The sequence below is a fragment of the Schistocerca americana genome, chromosome 1 (genome assembly GCF_021461395.2).
Source record: "Schistocerca americana isolate TAMUIC-IGC-003095 chromosome 1, iqSchAmer2.1, whole genome shotgun sequence".
NCBI lineage: Eukaryota > Metazoa > Arthropoda > Insecta > Orthoptera > Acrididae > Schistocerca > Schistocerca americana.
Genome location: NC_060119.1, coordinates 486,904,410 through 486,921,184, shown reverse-complemented (window position 1 = coordinate 486,921,184; position 16,775 = coordinate 486,904,410).

Below are 16,775 nucleotides of genomic sequence, written 5' to 3'. Positions count from 1 at the left end.
CCATTCTTTTCGGAACAACAGAGGTCAGGTTGTATAAACTCATACACACAGCTACCAAGGAATTAGAAATGTCCGTATATTCAGCTCCGTCCAACTCTAGAGCCCTCAAGAACGACAAGTGTGGCTTTTGTCGAAAGGTGACCAGCAACACGAGCCCGTATGTGAGAGTAGTCACTCCGAAGAGCAAAGCAGAAACGAAGACTCTCATTGCCTGGAGCACGGACCTCACTTACTCGATACGTCACAAGACAAATCGGACATATAAAGCGTAGTGAATATGTACAAGCTTATTTAGGTGAAACTAATACACATTTTGTTACAACCGAATATAATTAAAATTTTGTGCATACAAATGCACAGTGTATACATATCCCTGCTGTACAAGGATTTAAATTTTGTACATTGATTGCAGTCAAAACTGACAGTTGTTACCAATCGGTATAAATTTGTGTTTGGTTGTATGGTCATGAAAAAAAAAAAATAAAACACATGTGCATAGCAGGTGGTTATAATTAAAGTTCAGCCACTCTTGGAGGTCCAGTGTGGGCTGTAATTATCGTACGCCAGCGGAACTTTGTTGATATGCTAATGTGTTAATAGTTAATACGGAACTCATTTACAATGGAAATATCATTAGTTTCAACTGTGGCCACCGAGCGTAAATCTGACGCTGTACACTGTTTGTATGTGGTATGACATCTACGCAGTCATTTGACAAGCCTTAACGTGAGTGAACAGTATCGAGAAGAGAGACCTTGCGCTGTTAGTGAAAGTGTTTTATGTGAACGGAAACAGTTACAGTGCTGCAACGAGAGAGTATTGCCGACTGAAAGGTCTGAAAAGCAGCCCGATGTCATTATGCTTTAAAAAAGATTCCAATGAAATTCGAAAACACGAATTAGCTTCGTGTGGAACCTGGAAGAGGAAGGCGGCCTATCCCGGTGGACGTTATTGACGGGGTTGCTGTTACTGTAACTGATCACGCAGCATGCGCCCAGAGCACTGCAAGTCCTCGTTCAGTACCACGGAACTGTCCATCCAATGGCAAATTGCACCGAAAGTTTTGGGGTCTATTTTACACTAGTATCCTACAGGATACAGAAGGTGCAACAACTGAAAGCTCATGATACACAGCAACATTCTGAATTTTTTTTTTTTTTCGGTTTTTGGCATGGATAGAATTTGATGACATGTGACCGGGAAATATTGTAAGAATTGATGAGGTACAATTTACACTACAGGGTGCAATGAGTACACAGAACTGCCAAGTCTGAGTTACTGATAAACGGTCTGTAGTGAATAAAGAGCCATTGCACTCGCCGTATGTGATTTTGAGGTGTGGATTCAAAAATACACTACTGGTCATTAAAATTGCTACACCAAGAAGAAATGATAAACGTGTATTCATTGGACAAATATATTATACTAGAACTGACATGTGATTACATTTTCACGCAATTTGGGTGCATACATCCTGAGACATCAGTACACAGAAAAACCACCTCTGACCGTAACAACGGCCTTGATACGCATGGACATTGAGTCAAACAGAGCTTGGATGGCACGTACAGGTACAGCTGCCCATGCAGCTTCGACACGATACCACAGTTCATCAAGAGTAGAGACTGGCGTATTGTGACGAGCCAGCTGCTCAGCCACCATTGACCAGACGTTTTCAATTGGTGAGAGATCTGGAGAATGTGCTGGCCAGGGTAGCAGTCGAACATTTTCTGTATCCAGAAAGACCTGTACAGGACCTGCAACATGCAGTCGTGCGTTATCCTGCTGAAATGTACGGTTTCGCAAGGATCGAATGAAGGGTAGAGCCACGGGTCGTAACACATCTGAAATGTAACGTCCACTGTTCAAAGTGCCGTCAATGCGAACAAGAGGTGACCGAGACGTGTAACCAATGGCATCTCATACCATCACGCCGGGTGATACGAAAGTATGGCGATGACGAATACACGCTTCCAATGTGCGTTCACCGCGATGTCGCCAAACATGAATGCGACCATCATGATGCTGTAAACAGAGCCTGGGCTCATCCGAAAAAATGGCGTTCTGCCATTCGTGCATCCAGGTTCGTCGTTGAGTAAACCATCGCAAGCGCTTCTGTCTGTGATGCAGCGTCAAGGGTAACTGCGGGCATGGTCTCCGAGCTGATAATCCATACTGCTGCAAACGTCGTCGAACTGTTCGTGCAGATGGTTGTTGTCTTCCAAACGTCCTCATCTGTTGACTCAGGGATAGAGACGTGGCTGCACGATCCGTTACAGCCATGCGGATAAGATGCCTGTCATCTCGACCTCTAGTGATACGAGGCCGTTGGGATCCAGCACGGCGTTCCGTATTACCCTCCTGAACCCACCGATTCCATATTCTGCTAGCAGTCATTGGATCTCGACCAACGCGAGCAGCAATGTCGCGATGCGATAAACCGCAATCGCGATAGACTACAATCCGACCTTTATCAAAGCCGGAAACGTGATGGTACGCATTTCTCCTCCTTACACGGAGCATCACAACAACGTTTCACCAGGCAACGCCGGTAACTGCTGTTTGTGTATGAGAAATCGGTTGGAAACTTTCCTCTTGTCCGCACGCTGTAGGTGTCGCCACCGGCGCCAACCTTGTGTGAATGCTCTGAAAAGCTAATCATTTGCATATCACAGCATCTTCTTGCTGTCGGCTAAATTTCGCGTCTGTAGCACGTAATCTTCGTGGTGTAGCAATTTTAATGTCCTGTAGTGTATCTTTCTTATCGGCCCGTTCTTCTTTGAAGAGAAAACTCCCAGAGAACCTGTCAGGTGTACCGTGACGTCGGCACGTTACCGAGACCTCTTTGTACAGCATGTGATTACCGTTTTAAAAGAGCGCAACTGGGCGGGAATCACCTTCTTCATGCAAGATGCAACAGAACATGTCACCCGCTTCTGAAATGTCTGCGTAATAGAGCCTTTGACGAAAGTGTTATCTCGAGAGGTTTTCCAGATTCATGAGCAGCAAGATCACCTGATCTGAATCCATATGACTTCTGGCTCTTGGGATGTCTAAAACCTCGTGGTTATCAGAGACACATTCAGTCTCTACCTGGTCTGAAGGCCAGTACTCATGAACGTGTTGCTCAGCTTCAACCGAAATGCTGCGAGAAAATGTTGATCGCGTCGTTTTACGGATGCAGCATCTCCGGTGCTCATATTGAACAAATTATGTAAGCACTGGTTTACAATATAATGAACATCATGACCTCTTCTTCAAACGTCCCGTTCCTAATCCGTTACGATGGAACACAGCACCTGGTGGCCAAAATTAGAAATAATTTCTTTCCCAGCGTGAATCGTTTCCGATTTAGCGCAATAGAATATGTACCCGGTTTCGCTGCCATACGATAATTACAGCCTACACCGGACCTCTGTGAGAAGTTGCGCTTTAATTATAACTACGTTGTACGACACGGATAACATCTCTCACATAATTATCACATACACACACACACACACACACACACACACACACACACACACAAGAGGGGGGGAAGGGGGGAGGAGAGATGACGTCTCTTCTAAGATTAGTCAGACGCATTATCTCTCTGGTGTTCCAGAGATACCTGCCATTTAGTGTCTGCAATGTGTAGCTAGATTCTGCCCAAACAAATCTTGCTCGTCATTCTGTTCTTGGGACGTCCAGTGTCGACGGAATGTGTCGGGTTGTGCTGTTAGAAACAAAATTAATTTTAAAGCGGAATTTCACGCCACACTCGATAGAGTTGTCCTAGATTAGTTTAGTGCGATGTCTATTGCACCGATGTGTATCAGCGGGGACAGTAAAACTCGAGGAATAACCAGTACTCCAGTAGCGAATAAGTAGCGATACTGCCTGACAGTAGCAAACAGCGCGGCCAGAACGGTGCTGTCATTGCTGGAGTAATTGGTTATTCATAGTGTTTTACTGCTTGTAGAATGGGCACACAAAATTCCGCTTTAAACATAATTTTTTTTATAACGGGAAACAAATGGACGCTTTCTCTCTACACTGGGCGTCGCATGAAAGATGTCACGAGCAGTATTTTTTTGCTCTTGCACCAACTGGGGCTATACGTTGTAAAAGCGAAACTACAGATATCTTCCGAGACAGCAGAGAGAAAGTGTCTGACAACTCTAAGGAGAGACACTCACATGTACCCTGACTGCAAATGTCGCAACACCGAAAAAATTATTAATGTAGATTTATGAAATCTTCGGAATATTTTTGTCTAGGTAACACATTTCAATATTTAACTTTGCAGGATCGCAGTTTAATGTAGGCACTAGATAAGCCATTCAAAAGGTGTATTGCTGGTAAATTTATAACCGACGTAACCGCCAGAATGTTAAATGCAAGCAGGAAAACGCTCATGCTTTGTTTTTTACAGGTGCCGGATGTCAGTTTACGAGTCGGAGTTCCATTCCTGTTGCACTTGACCACTCAACGCAGGGACTGTTAATACTGGTTTTAGATAACACTATAGTTGTCGTGAGATGATATCCCATATGTGCTCGATTGGAAACTGGTCTGGTAATCGAGCAGGCCAAGGCAACTTGTCGAGGCTCTGCAGATCATGTTGGGCTACGACAGCGGTATGTGGGTGAGCTTTATGCTGATGGAAATCACCCCCGGCGTGCTGTTCATGAACGGCAGCACAACAGTTCGAATCATCAGACTGACGTGCTAGTTGGCAGTCAGGATGCATGGCATAGCCACGAGAGTTGTCCTGCTGTCATACGAAATCGCACCCTAGACCATAACTCCAATTGTAGCTCCATATGTCCAACACGCTGACAGGTTGGTTGCAGGCGCTCAGCTAGACTGATTCTATGTAGCTAACACACGATCATCACTGACTACGAGGCAGAACCAGCTTTCGTTAGGAAACACAACAGACCTCCACCCTGTTCTCCAGTGAGCTCTCGCTTGACACCGCTGAAGTCACAAATGGCGATAAATGTCTATATGGATTAATCCATAGGCTTTATAATTGATTAATCCAGATAGACTGTAGTTTCAATTCTTAAGGCTTTCCTTTAACTGGGACTTGCATTACTTTCCATGTTTAATACCTCTTATGGTTGTCTTATCAAGTATTTTTTTTTATTTTACTTGGTTCATTTATTTAATGCAAACTGTTCCATCGTCACTGTTTTGAGTATAATATTAATGTTTTTTCTGTTTGCTCCTTTTGTATGTGTGTGTGTATTGTTCAGCCTTTTTTTACTTTTTAGAATTCACCACCACCACACTCTGAAAGATTGCATTTACCGTGTGTCCCCTCACACTCCATTTTCCTGAATTTATTCATTTCTGTCTATCTTATTGATACTGCTTAAGTTCCTTATAAGTTCTGTAGTTACATTGATAAATCTTTCTCCTTTTACTTGGTTTGCGTATCACTCTTCTTGTTTTACCTCCTTAAGTAACCTAGTCAAGTTCTAATTTTATTTTATTTTATTGTTTTTTTGTTAACATAAACTGTTATGTAGGCTTGCTGTTCCTCTTTTGTGTTAAAGTTTTTTCCTGTTTACGCCGTTTTCATTATTTATTCTTTAGTTTTTTGCTTTTTTTCATATCATTACCACCACGCTGTTAAGGGGAGCCGGAGGTGCCTATGCTGCCCATGTTAAAATCACTAAGTTTGAGGAACATTTATGAATAAACTACCAAATAGAAAAATTTGAATTTTTTTTACATATAGAGTGGTTTAGTATTGCAGTTATGACAGAGGGATTTTGGAGTATCTCTTTTAGTTTCATTCCAATAATTTTTTTTATTAATGACCCAATTTTTTTTACAAATAATTGCTTTATAATTAAACTGAAATGAAACTACTGAACGTATTGGCAAATGGCTGTGTTACAATGTACGTTTGACCACTAGGAGTGCTGTATAAAAATTTCATCTATCTAGCTTGAGTGGATTTTGAGAAAATGTTCCTTATATTCGAAAAATTCTAATTTACTGGAAATGGCTCTCAAAGTTTCTCAATACATTCCTGCATTATAGGATGGATTATCAGGGTCTTCATCTTCATCCTCCAAAAGCTTCCTCTTCTGTCTTCTTTTCTGGCCTGTTGTTCCATCATACTTCATATGCCTTTCTCTTCTTTCTGCTCGTCTTATCCTTTCTCTGTCAGTATTTCTTAGTGCTCGTACAGTGTTCACCCCAGCTGTAAATCCTAATGCCTTCAGAACTTCACACTTCACACTGTTCCCTTGGTTATAGGTTGCTATTGCATCATAAATGCCAAAGTGCAGTGTTTTTATGCTTACAAACACCCTTTTAGGAATCACTTTCCAAATCAAATTGTTTACGCTCTCATTAGGATTCTGTGTCTTTCCGTTTAGACATTTGTGTAACAATTCTGGCTGTGCTAAGTCATGAAATATTGGTTTTATTGTTCCCTCCTGATTCTTGTACATACTGCATATTACCCGCTTTACACAAGAAGTATAATACTACGAACAACAGGCGCAACACTGAACTAATTCGAAACGATAAACAGCAAAGAGACGATGTTCCGCGCTCTTATTCATTGTAGAATCGGAACTTGGTATTAGTGTTAATTTTCTTTTCCCTACGTTCTTCCTCTTCTTATATACACGGTTACTAAAACGTGGCATCGTAACCAGAACAAAAGAGTACGACAATATTAAATGGAACAAGATGTTCGAAATTCTGAGGAAAATAGGAGTAAGCTGTAAGGAAATACGGGTAATATTTGTCACAGAAAACAATGTAGCCAACCCTTGCAAACTCGCTGTATGCGTAACATAAGGCACTGTATGCGTAACAGGCCGAGAAAATCCCAAGCAGTTCGCCAGGAAGTCACGAGAGGGTGTTAGATGCACTCAGCGGCCGCCCATTTTCTCTGCAGGCGTGGGGGAAAATGGTAATAACTCCACTGCTAGGGCAAGTAGAACAATAATTCAAAGTTTACATTAAAGAGGAATCTTCCAATTAATTTTCGGTGGCAAAAAAAAAAAAATCGTAATTTTTGGGATTTGATCACCTCCGGCTCCCCTTAACGATGTTATTTACTGTACGTTTCTGCTTCAATCTAGACGTGTAACTTCTCTTCCAATGTTGCTTACAAACATTGTAACTTCGTTGTCGACAATACTCTGCAGGCCTCTGTGGCCGAGTGGTTCTAGGCGCTTCAGTCCGGAACTACTCGGCTTCTACGGTCGCAGGTTCGAATCCTGCTTCGGGCCTGGATGTGTGTGATGTCCTTAGGTTAGTTAGGTTTAAGTAGTTCTAAGTCCAGGGGCTGACGACCTTACATGTTAAGTTCCGTAGTGCTTGGAAACATTTGATTTTTGACAATACTCTGTAAATGTCTGAAGCTGACCTTGTAAGCCGAAAACCGGTTAACACATTAAAAGTAACACTGTAGAATAAAAGCAAACTAACGCTTTTCATTTATCAGAAAGTAATCTCCTCTGTCAGTGACCTCGTGAGTGGATCGCGTCGGCCCAACTTGAAAGGTCCAACTGGAGTGAAGAAGGTAGCATCCTCTCGAGGAGAAGGAAATTAGTGTAAGCGCAGGCTTCCGCGGCCGTTGTCTTCTTCAATAAAATTCTTCAGGGTATCAGACCGCATCGTCATAATTTAAAATGCGCCAACGTTTCGGCCAGCGTTGCAGCTAGCCTTCATCAGGGCCTTACGTTAACGTTTTCAATTTTATTGAAGAAGGAAATTAGTGTTTAACTCCCCGTCCACAACGAGGTCATTAGAGACGGAGCACAAGCTCGGATTAGAGAAGGAGGGGAAGGAAATCATCCCGGAATTTGCCTGAAGCGATTCAGGAAAATCACGGAAAACCTAAATCAGGATGGCCGAATGCGATTCCAGTGCGCTAGTCATTGACCACCTCGCCGGTAACATCCCCTCGACAGGAACCACTCAACATGACATCTTGTGTGTTAGGGTTGCACTGTTCTCTGTAGACAGCTGCCTCCGTGGACAGGTGTCCCGTCCCTCCATCTCGTGTGGGTAGTATCGGACGAGTAAACCGCATTTCCCTCAGTGTAACATGGGAATATTTGACATACAGCCATACGATAGGTCTATTTGTGAATCAAGGACATAAACTTTTACTGTATTGAAAGACTAATCAGACAATAGAGAAGGAACGTGTGAACTGTATTATAATGGACACTGTGTGTAATGAGAGGAGGAACCAATTCTTATCATGAGGAAGCCTTGGACATGAACTTTTATCTAGACAGTCCATTAATTACGATCAAAGTGTGCCACCAGTTACCTGTGTGAGCTACTGACTTGATCCTGTGAGTCATATCATACTTCTGCGAGAACTATAGAAACTATAACTATTAACTATTTCGTTTATGTGCCATTTCGTGAGTCTATCTTTCTGCAAGAACAATTCGTGTGGTAAACGGTGTACTTTCCCAAGAACTTTGAAGGATATTTGTGTGTCTTTTGTTCTCTTATCTGTATTCTTTGAGGGACCATATCCAAAACTGGCCTGCAATCCGAACTAACGAGACCTCATTTACGCAATGGCTTTCACTTGTATTATTAGTGGTGTTGCTTTCAGTACGTATTTATAATCTTATAGTATTTTATGACGTAGAAATGCTATGATCCTGTTACTATTTTGTATGAAATTACCGATGTTTAATGTCATAATTATGATACTTATTTACAAATATGTACCTTAACCTGTTTATACAGTGACACAAGTGTTTGCATAAGAGGGTTTGTGCACTGTTTTTAACATTCACGATATCCTCATTGCATATGCAAATATACAAATTTTGTCTTGATTAAGTGTTTTGTGAATTTACAAATTTGTACTTCCACGACCACACAGCAAAAAAAAAAAGGTACAATTTACTTTTATTATATTATGGTTGTCATGGACATCTGCTTTCATGTATGGCGATGTATTTTTGGGGATCTAAATGTTCAGTATGACGAACCATACGCTAGATTATACTTCTATTGGAATGAATGATTTGGTATTGTGATACAGTAAATGTGGATGTAGTAACTAACTGTTAAACTGCTTTCGAGTATGTCAGTATTTTTAACACAAGCCATACATATGTGTGTGAGACTATCAAGGCATTGCCTTCGTGGATAATGTCCTAATAAAATTGCCCCCTTCCCCAGAATACAAGAGTGAGTTTGAGGAGGCTTGTGAGTAAGTGCGTATGCGTATTTTAATGTTAGATCCTTGGCATCACGTTAACTCTCTTGCACCCACGATTCATTGATGAAACTCTTAAGCCACCGATCACACAAATCAAAAAAATAAATAAAAATATCACCCATAGCCCAGCGAATATGTATTTAACGAACTTATGCTACACGTCGATCTCAGCACAACCTCATTAGCATATATAATTTGGAAAGCGACGAGGAGATGATGTTACATGGCAGTTTATGCCCAAACTCTCAAGCAACTGGTTGCTTATAATGTTATATACAGACCACAATAGACAGTATAAACAATGCTTTGACGTTGCATGAAAACTGCAGACAGTATTCAGTACTGTGAATTATTGCACTGCTGGTTACTTCTTCTTCTCCTTTATTTATAGTACTGGTGTGGGAGACCTCTTATTTTCTGCAGCCTTCGAGGAATTCTTTATTTGGCTCGCGACAGATAAGTAACCTTGGAAGGGCTAGAATGTCTATAACTTGTTTGGCGCTAAAAGACACCCCTATGACAGAATAGGACAGGGAAGTCGATTGTCCTGTGTCCGCGCAGCAGGCACACAGGAGAGCGGCCTGCATTCCATAAATACTGTATTGTGCTAAATGATAGAAGGAATTGTTTTTGGCGAGATAAGATCCGAAAGCCAGATGATAAACTCTGAGCTTGAGACAGTGGGAGTTCATAATTACACGGGAATGTTCGCTTAAATCTGAGTAAGAGGTCCTACGATTATCTCACAGTAAATATTTTGGTAGAAGGCGCATTTCCATGCTCTTGTCTGCATGTGAGGCTTTTGGTTGGGTGGAGTTTCTAAATTTGTCATGTACTGGGAGAGATATGCCGCCTTCTTCCCATACCATACAATTATTGGTGCTCTCTTTCCAAGCATTTATTCCAAGTGATGGGGTCTGCTGTTATGGTTAACCGAATTCGGCGTGTTAATTTTAAGGGGTGGCCGGATGCCCTTCCTGTCGCCACCTCGTACCCCCCCCCCCCCCCCCCTTCTCCTGGGACATATTGTGTGTACCCCAACTGTCTGCATCCTTGGAATACCGCGAACGTGTTTCGGATGTCTGCGAGTCGTGTAACTGAGGCGGAATGTGGGGACCAGCCCGGTATTCACCTAGCGCGATGTGGAAAACTGCCTAAGAACCACATCCAGGCTGGCCGGCACACCGGCCCTCGACGTTAGTCCGCCGGGCGGATTCGATCTGGGGCCAGTGCGCCTGCCCGAGTCCAGGAAGCAGCGCGTTAGCGCTCCCGGCTACCTTGGCGGGTACCATACAATTATTGGTTAACCATAACAAACTCTGTAAGAATAGGATATTGTTTCACTTGTTTATGAAATTTCTGTTGGTTAGAACTATCGAGGTCTGCTGCAGTTATTTGGCAAGTTACCTATGCTGGCGCAACCAGTTAAGTTTCAAAGAGTAAAGTTAGAAAACCTTGGTTGGAACTATCAAAGTCTCCTAAGCCGGCTGGCGAAGTTCCTGTGCCACAGAACCAGCGACGTTTCAGAGAGTAAGGTTTGAAAACGTTTTCTGACATAATTTCAAAGAGTACACTTGCACGATGCAGAAGATACTTGTGGGAGAGAGTGGTTGGTGTCTCTGTCTTAGAGAGCAGACATCGAGCTGGATCCAGAATTTACAGCGACTATTGTAGCTATCTTCCACACCCATACTGTGCCCTCAAGGCAGTCACTGAGCTGAAGGGAAAGTGAAGCTAGCTAAATGGATCGCGGTTTAACTGCACAGTTTTAATATTCGCAGCCAGGTAATAGCAACCATCATGCTTTTTGACGAATCTGTTGACGTTCGATCTTGCTGTTCCAGGGGTTTTCGTCCATATCACCATATTTTTCTGGTCATTGGCCATACCTGCTATGTAGTCTCATATGACGTTTTCATGTGTCCACCCACCTACGCCAAGGCTATAATTCATAATTACAACCTTTTGTTCTTTATTACAAATTTACATGCCTGATTCAGTGAGTAAATAATTTTATTTGATGTCTTATTGTAATAAAGTAAATTTTTGTAGTGACTGCTAGATTCTTTTTGTAGGTAGAGGAGTCTCTTTATTAATACATCCGCGTGAGATGTGGTACCCATACTTCCATGCTTAATTGGGCTACCTCTAGTAAGTTTCACTTACTAAGACAATATTTCTTACGCTAAATTGTTTTTCTTACATTTTCATGGTCTTATGGAGAACTTACTCTCTCTATATGTTGCTGAGGATCGGATTTGTAGTATCTTAAGTGTACTTACCCGCGAAAGGCTAAGGTCCCGAGTTCGAGTCTCGGTCGGGCACACAGTTTTAATCTGCCAGGAAGTTTCATATCAGCGCACACTCTGCTGCAGAGTGAAAAACTCATTCTGGAAACCTCCCCCAGGCTGTGGCTGTGGCTAAGCCACGTCTCCGCAGTATCCTTTCTTTCAGGAGTGCTAGTTCTGCAAGTTTCGCAGGAGAGCTTCTGTAAAGTTTGGAATGTAGGAGACGAGATACTGGCAGAAGTAAAGCTGTGAGTACCGGGCGTGAGTCGTGCTTCGGTAGCTTAGATGGTAGAGCACTTGCCCGCGAAAGGCAAAGGTCCCGAGTTCGAGTCTCGGTCGGGCACACAGTTTTAATCTGCCAGGGAGTTTCATATCAGCGCACACTCCTCTGCAGAGTGAAAAACTCATTCTGGATACTTAATATCTCTTTCACCTTTTATTATTTTGTTCGGTAATGTCATTACATTCCAATTTTACACATAAATCTACTTGAATGTAAATTATTCAATATACGTAGCTTTGTCTAAGAGAGCCTGATTCGACTACCGAAACAACAACCGAGTGGTAGGGGTCAGTGAAGACAGGACACTGATTATTGACGTGGCAGCATGATAGTTGTGTTTTACCTGTCGTGTATGAGGACGCGAATAAATCATTTAAATTATTGTGTGCACGATATAAATGCGAAATGCAGAAAGACAGTGATAACTTTTCAGTAAACTGTGAACCGAGATCTGTGTTTCCATTACTGGTAGCTTTGAAGTGTGCGAGGGTGCATATCGGTGGGTGCTGGTTGAAATAATAAATATATTCAGTATCAGATTTTAACATGTTCTCTGATGTGAACAAGCTTTGAACTTTGTCGTGTCACTGAATGAACTGAAAATGTTTCGCGGGCGGCACGAAGTAGTACACCGTGTAGACAAATAATCTCCGTGAATAATTCAGTGCCACATATTTTAAATGTTATGCACACTCTCCAACTGGAATCCCATTACATCAGGCTCCAGTCGACAGCTTTGGGAGTACGGAGTTCGTATCATTATCTGTTACGGATTGCCTGTGGAATGGGTCGGCAGACATTATTTTAAACCTATAATCGTCAAATATCAGTATCACGCGTTATCACCGCCACGCTATCTTAGAATTCTGAAACAAGGTTTAAAATGTAGCCAAGGCGGAAGTTTCTGAAACAGACTACTAAATAAGATTGAGCTCTCAATTGCAAAAGTTGTGCATTATTCTTTTTTGTTTAAAATATTGTTCCACTCGTAACATTGTCTTAGATCGATAGTATCGCAGCGAATTGCCACATCGCAAAAGTATAATTGTAGTGTTTGCTTCACATCCCTCACAATAAATTTTCTTTGAATTTTAAACTACTAATAAGACAAGCCCCAATTTTTAAGTTCTTTTGCTGTGTTCCGCAACTTCCTATATCTGACGTAATAAATAATTTAAATTATGACGTAAACAGGATTACAGAATGCTATTATACGGCATACGCACAAACCTATCATAACTGTGCTTTGGTATGATTGGTCGAGAACCGCAGCGGGCACTTCGTTAAAATCTGACAGCTGATGAACACGTGTTTGGGGCTGGTTTGTTTGCAAATAATATGCCAGTTGCATACACCGAAGGTCATTGCTTCAGTTCTTAAGCTAATCCCCCATCGTTTAGCATCTCCTGCCAAACCGCTAATGACAATGTTTACTTCTTCCTGATCTGTAAGGTGTTAAGGAAATAACGTTTCACAATTCTTTACAAAGTTCACAGGGGATAATCCAATGTGTTTTCGATAAGGGTCGAGTTTTTCTTCGTGCTCAAGTACCCTGTCAGTGTCAGTGAGCGAGTGCGTTTCTGTGTGGACGAATAATTTATTATTCAACAGCATTGGTACTGTATACCTGTGGGAACTATCTTTAATGTCAGAGAATCGTATTTATTTTGTTACCTCGATTCAGCTTTTTGCGCGGTTTAGTGGAGGTGAAGAGCGAGTACATGCGTAGAGCTTTGCTGATGCTAACAGTAGAATTTCTTTCCACTTCAGAATCCCACACGTGGAATTAATGACTGTTGACTTACACACTTTAGTTCATTCAGTGTAACGTAACGATATTAGGTCATTACTTGGTTATACGGTCATTTACACTGTTTAAATTTAGGTCGAGCGTCCCGTTGTCTTACAGCTCCTCATCAAGGAACCTTCACGAGCAATTCGTAGTAAGACTTGTTATCGAAATCATCTCCTTTTCTCTGCCACCTAAACAACATCAAATCCGTCACTCTAAAAAATAAATAAAAAACTGTTTAGTAGCGGTTTATAGGTTATACCAGAATTGAAAACCACAAAACAAGAAGATGAGAAAAGCCAAAACGAAGACACTCCTATTCCACCCAGATCTATATTTCCAAAACCTCTTCATCCAATTACGTCAGTTCAAAATATCGATCCTGGAAATTAAATTAAAAGTAAAACAAGTGTCCAAAGTGATCACTGTACTTAACATTTAACTAGAATCTCTTATTAGTTGGTAATTTGTACAGTCGACTGATCAGTGAGATTAACACTCCATATTTCTGGGAATAACATACCATCACACTAACATTTCTCGTTGTACAAGTTGCTACTCGTTTTTATCGTGTAATGGAGTAAGGAAAAGATATTCCTGTCACCCCTTTTCGCGACACTTCTGTCAGAAACCTGGAAGTGGCCAATTTGACTGTATTTTGTTTTTCAAACTGACTGTTAAAACAACTTAATAAATAACATCTTGCCAAAAAAAAAAAAATACATATAGTAAGTAAGTATCCTAGAACATAATTCGTGTAATTGCGTAATTACGAGTACAGTTTGTGTCGGAGATGTGATTACACGAAAAAACTTAAAAACAGGTGTGTGCAGTTGACAACTGTTTTTGAGCGTTTGTCTGCTAGAAGGCAACGGCCTTGCAGCAGTGGATACACCGGTTCTCGTGTGATCACCAAAGTTAAGCGCTGTTGGGCGTGGTCAGCGCTGGGATGGGTGACCATCCAGGCCTCCATGCGCTGTTGCCATTTTTCGGGGTGCACTCAGCCTCGTGATGCCAATTCAGGAGCTACTCTACCGAATAGTAGCGGCTTCGGTCAAGAATACCATCATAAAGACCGGGAGAGTGGTGTGCTGACCCCACGCCCCTCCTATCCGCATCCTCCACTGAGAATGACACGGGGGTCGGATGGTCCCGGTAGGCCACTCGTGGCCTGAAGACGGAGAGTGTCTGCTAGAAGACGTCCACAAAAACCTCTCCATAAATTAAATAATCATATATTTGCAGCCTGTGGTAGTAAATACAGCAAGATATAATTCATCCAGAATCTCGGTACTACGGAGCATAATTTACAGGTATTTTTTTGTTAAAACATCGTATGTAACACGGTCGTTGCTGCGGTTGACTAGTGTATTGAAATCGCGTTATAGATAAGAGCGTGAAGCTAGTTGACAGACGGTCATTACAGCTACACTGGCGGCACTGTGGGGTGTCTTCGGTGAGCAAGGAGAGTAACGAAAAGTCAGATCTAGTCGGATTAAACTTCCTCTCACAGTTTACATAACCGCCTTGTGGCATAGAAGTCATTAAAAGTAAGCTAAACGCATCGTAAACTGAAAACAATATGTGATTTGTGCTATCGACGTTAATGGGCGAGCAATGCTTTTTTCAGTTCTGAGCCTGTCGCTAGTCGATTTCTAAGACACATGTACAGGGTTATTACAAATGATTGAAGCTATTTCACAGCTCTACAATAACTTTATTATTTGAGATATTTTCACAATGCTTTGCACACACATACAAAAACTCAAAAAGTTTTTTTAGGCATTCACAAATGTTCGATATGTGCCCCTTTAGTGATTCGGCAGACATCAAGCCGATAATCAAGTTCCTCCCACACTCGGCGCAGCATGTCCCCACCAATGAGTTCGAAAGGATCGTTGATGCGAGCTCGCAGTTCTGGCACGTTTCTCGGTAGAGGAGGTTTAAACACTGAATCTTTCACATAACCCCACAGCAAGAAATCGCATGGGGTTAAGTCGGGAGAACGTGGAGGCCATGACATGAATTGCTGATCATGATCTCCACCACGACCGATCCATCGGTTTTCCAATCTCCTGTTTAAGAAATGCCGAACATCATGATGGAAGTGCGGTGGAGCACCATCCTGTTGAAAGTTGAAGTCGGCGCTGTCGGTCTCCAGTTGTGGCATGAGCCAATTTTCCAGCATGTCCAGATACACGTGTCCTGTAACGTTTTTTTCGCAGAAGAAAAAGGAGCCGTAAACTTTAAACCGTGAGATTGCACAAAACACGTTAACTTTTGGTGAATTGCGAATTTGCTGCACGAATGCGTGAGGATTCTCTAACGCCCAGATTCACACATTGTGTCTGTTCACTTCACCATTAAGAAAAAATGTTGCTTCATCACTGAAAACGAGTTTCGCACTGAACGCATCCTCTTCCATGAGCTGTTGCAACCGCGCCGAAAATTCAAAGCGTTTGACTTTGTCATCGGGTGTCAGGGCTTGTAGCAATTGTAAACGGTAAGGCTTCTGCTTTAGCCTTTTCCGTAAGATTTTCCAAACCGTCGGCTGTGGTACGTTTAGCTACCTGCTTGCTTTATTCGTCGACTTCCGCGGGCTACGCGTGAAACTTGCCCGCATGCGTTCAACCGTTTCGTCGCTCACTGCAGGCCGACCCGTTGATTTCCCCTTACAGATGCATCCAGAAGCTTTAAACTGCGCATACCATCGCCGAATGGAGTTAGCAGTTGGTGGATCTTTGTTGAATTTCGTCCTGTAGTGCCGCTGCACTGTTATGACTGACTGATGTGAGTGCATTTCAAGCACGACATACGCTTTCTCGGCTCCTGTCGCCATTTTGTCTCACTGCGCCCTCGAGCGCTCTGGCGGCAGAAACCTGAAGTGCGGCTTCAGCCGAACAAAACTTTATGACTTTTTCTACGTATCTGTAGTGTGTCGTGACCATATGTCAATGAATGGAGCTACAGTGAATTTATGAAATCGCTTCAATCATTTGTAATAGCCCTGTAGGTAAGATGATACATTTCGGTACCCGTTATTTAACGGCTTTCTTTACTAGCATCCCATCCAATAGGTGCCTACGAAAATATAATGATTAGTCCCTGGAGGTAAGTCAGGATCGCAAAGCGGCTCGCGATATTTCCATAGGACGTAAATATTCCCCAGTGAGTGCTTTGCACTTAAATGTCTGCCCG